This window comes from Panthera uncia, assembly GCF_023721935.1.
Source record: "Panthera uncia isolate 11264 chromosome A1 unlocalized genomic scaffold, Puncia_PCG_1.0 HiC_scaffold_17, whole genome shotgun sequence".
Lineage (NCBI taxonomy): Eukaryota > Metazoa > Chordata > Mammalia > Carnivora > Felidae > Panthera > Panthera uncia.
Window position 1 is genome coordinate 33,434,717 of NW_026057577.1, and position 4,160 is coordinate 33,438,876.

Here is a 4,160-nt window from a genome sequence, read left to right on the forward strand (position 1 = left end):
GGAGACTCGGGGACCAATGAGTTCAAGTTCTTGAAGCCCTTCTTCCCCAGTATTCTAAACCAGGACCTTGGGAGGAAGTCAGAGGGAAATCCAACGTTCCAGAATAGTTTAGGTATCTGAAAGTTTCCTGTTTGCTTTTACATTAGCTTTGTCTCCTTCACCTTTCTGTTTATTTTTTAATCCAGTAGTAATTTTAATTCTACTCCCCACCCCATTTTCCATAGTAATTTTACTTTGCTTTGTTGGCTTGGTTGTCTTATGATTATTTTTACAATTATTGTATAATCAGCAAAAGTTTTATATCAGGAAATTCACATTTCTGATTAAAATTTTCATACTCATTCCTAAAGGATAATATGAAAATTAACCTCTTAGAATAAACAATTCTCATTTTGAAAATATTTTACTGACTATATGATATTACATAAGAATGTCTGATTCCTTTTAACATACTTCATTTTTAAATTACTGGAATCCTTTTAGTTTCTATTAGTAACACAGCTACAACTTTTGTATAACCCCTTGTGAGTTTTGGGTGAAATCAGTTTGTATATACTAATGTCTAGTTTCTTCTGAGTTCTGTTTGGATTTTTCTTTTACTAATAGGCATCAATGTATATATTTTCATGCTATTTATTTTTTTAAAAATCACACTTGTAATCATTAGATTTTCACTCTGAAATATATATGTCACCTCATGAAAGTATATCTTTATTATGATTTCTTTCTCATATTAATTAATGTTGAAAAGACTTATGGGTTGTCACTTACATGTAACTTAAATTACAATCTTGTTAAGAGTCCTGGGCAGATTTGCTGATACCCAGATTGACTGTGTTGAGGACTTCCTAGATACTCTAAAGATTCTAGTATCGAGTAATACATTGCTTACAGTTGTCCCCTGGGATTGCAGAGTAATTCTCAAATGAGTTCCAGATTCTAGGCCTAGTGGAGCTTTTGATGGCACAATATGCCAGTATCTACTTGCCTTTGGATGATGACATTGTGCTTATTGTTAAGGGATTTGAAAGAAAATACATTGTATATTACTATTAGTTAGCCAAAGAAAATTTATCTCAACCTCCAGGAGCCTCTTAATTTTGGAAATGCTATAAAATAGTGTGCGTAGGCAGAATAATGGCCCCCTAAAGACTTCTGCATCCTAATTCCTGGAACCTGTGGAGATGTTATGCTATACTGTGAAGATGAATTAGGTTCAGATGGAATTAAGGTTGCTAATTAGCTAACCTTAAAATAGGGAGAATATCCCAGATGTTCTGTGTAGGAGTGATTTAATAAGTCAAAAGGCTTTAAGAACACATCTGAGTTTTCCCTGAGATGCGGAAGAAATTCTGTCTGTGGGCAGTGGCTTCAGCTTGTGCTCCAGAGTTTCAGCCAGCCCTGTAATTGCCTGCCCTACAGATAATGGACTTGCCTAGCCAGCTCTCACAATTGAGTAAGTCACTTCCTTGGAACAAATCTTTCATTTTGTATCTCCTAATGGTTCTGTTTCTGCAGTTGAACACTGAATGCCACAGGTTTTGTTACCTGGGAGTGGAATGCTGTTGTAACAAATAACTAAAATCATGAAAGTTTTTTTGGAACTGGAAGGAAGGCAGAGGCTGGAAGAATTTTGAAAAGCATGATGGAAAAAGTCTAGATTGTTTTGGACAGACTGTTAGTAGAAATATTGATGTTATCAATTCTACTATCAAAGTCTCAGGAGGAAATGAGCATGGTGGAGAAAATATACGTTGCCTTACGGAATATCTAAATCCTTGTAAAGAGAATGCTGGTAGAAATATGGGTGTTAAAGTCACTGATAATGAGGGCTCAGAAAGAAATGAGGTGAAGAAGGTGATATTGGAAAGTAAAGAGAATCCTTGTTATATAGTAGCAGAAAACTAGGCTGAGTTGTGTCCTGCAGTTTTACCGAAGAAGGACTTGTAAATAATCAGCTTGGTTATTTAACTGAGGAGATTTCCAGGCAAGGAGTTGGAGGCGCAACCTCATTTCTTCTTGATGCTTATAATAAAATATGAGAGTAATGAGACAGATGGAGGGAAGAACTGTTAAGCAAAAAGGAACTAGAACTTGGTCATGTGGGAAATTCTCAGCCTATTCAAATGGCAAAAAGGGCTCAAAAAGGAAAGTCACTATTAGGAAAGCATGCTTTAGAGAGAAAGCCAAGGGTGTCACAGGACAACCTTTTGATAGTGCTTTGGAAGAATTAATAGGTAAGAGTATTCAGTCATGCAGCAGGTTCTTTAAAGAGATTAGGCATGTGTTTCATGGAAATCCCAAACATCTCAGCCGAAGTCAGTAATAGAGATGAGATTACCCAGGAAAGAACTCTGAAGCAGCCCTTTGTATAGGAGAGAGAATCCCTGTGACATACACAAGGGACTCAAAAGGTTCTTGAGAATGTTATACTGGCAGAAATATTACCAGCATAAGTTGGAAGGCACAGAGAGAATGATAGAAAAGAAACCTGTTGTACTTCACAATTATATAAGCAAGAAACGACTGAAAAAACTACTTAGCTAAAACATGTACTACCCTCTCATGCAAAAGATGACTCTTAAAACAGAGCTGGAGCCTGGAGGGTGGAGCTCCAAACCCAGGCCTTGAAAGCAAATAGAGTTTTCCTACATGGATTTCTACATTTCTTGGAACATATGACTGCTTTCATTTTCTGTTTTTTGAACTGGAATAACTATTGTTACCTATGCCCTCTTGTCATTATACAGTTTGAAGAACAGATAATTAGTTTTAGTGGTCCACAGATAGAGAGGAATTATGCTCAGGATAGGTAATTAGAGTCTCAACCATACCTAATTTAGATGATGTCACTGGTGAAATTTGGAACTTTTGAGTTGATGAGATTTAGATGAAATTATGGACTGAGTTGATACTATAATGAGATGAGATCTTTGGGGACCTTGAATATATTTTTTTAATGTGGAATGAATGTGGATCTTTGGCGGGGGGCAGAGAATGGAGTGTGGTAAGAAGGATAATGGCCCCACAAAGTAATCTCTGGAACCATGAGTATCAAGTTAAGTGGCAAAGAGGAATTAAAATTGCTGGTAGAATTAAGTTGATAATCAGCTGACCTTAAACTAGATTACCCTAGACAATCCAGGTGAATCCAATGCAATCACAAGAGCCCTTAATAAGAGTCATTATCAGAGAGATGTTTTAGGAAAGACTTGGCCAGCCTTTGGTGAGTTTGAAGATGGAAGGGACCCTCCAGTGAAGGAATTCAGGGAGGCACTAGAAGCTAGATAAGGCAAAAATATATTCTCCCTTAGAGCCTACAGAAAGGGATGCAGCCCTACCTTAAATATAGCCCAGTGAGACCCATTTTAGACTTCTGTCTTCTAGAACTGTAAAATATTAAACTTGAGTTTTTAAGTCACAATTTTTTTGTAATTTGTTACAGCAACAATAGGAAACAGAAGTGACTACTAAAAAGCCATTTCTGAACCCATTTTTCTTTGCCTTCCCCTCTTCTAGGCCAAAATATTCATGTTCCCATGATCCCTTGCAGGTAGGAATATAGTATTCAGCTGTTGTTAATGATTTGAAAGTGCATTTGGGGAATTTTGCTTAAGGGAAATTTTTCTTTTTTTAAAGCTTTTTTCTTTTCCTTTTTTAAATTGAAGTATAGTTGATACACAATGTTAAATGGGTTTCAGGTGTATAATTCAGTAATTTAACAACCCCATATATTATGCTTTACTCATCACAAGTGTAGGTACCATCTTACAACACTATTACAATGCCATTGACTGTATTCCCTATGCCCTACCTTTCATCCCCATGAATTATACATTCCATAACTGGAAGCCTGTGTCTCTCACTCTTCTTCACCTTTTGTACACATCACCACTTCCCTCCTCTCTGGCAAACACAAGTTTGTTCTTTGTGTTTGTGGGTCTGTTTTTGTTTCTGTTTTTGGTTTGTTCAGGTTTATTTATTTATTTTTTTTTAGATTCCACATGTAAGTGCAATCATATGGTATTTGTCTGTCTGACATGTGTCACTTTGCATAATACACTTAGGTCCATGTTGTTGAAAATGGTGAGATCTTGTTCTTCTTAAGGGCTGAATAATATTCTGGTGTGTGTGTATGTGTGTGTATATATATATATATA

At 36.3% G+C, this 4,160-nt stretch overlaps 1 protein-coding gene across 1 annotated transcript in view; it reads left to right on the forward strand.

Annotated features, from left to right (window-relative positions):
• LOC125935209 (protocadherin-7-like) overlaps window positions 1–4,160 on the forward strand; it is a 69,959-nt gene that overhangs the window by 53,739 nt on the left and 12,060 nt on the right.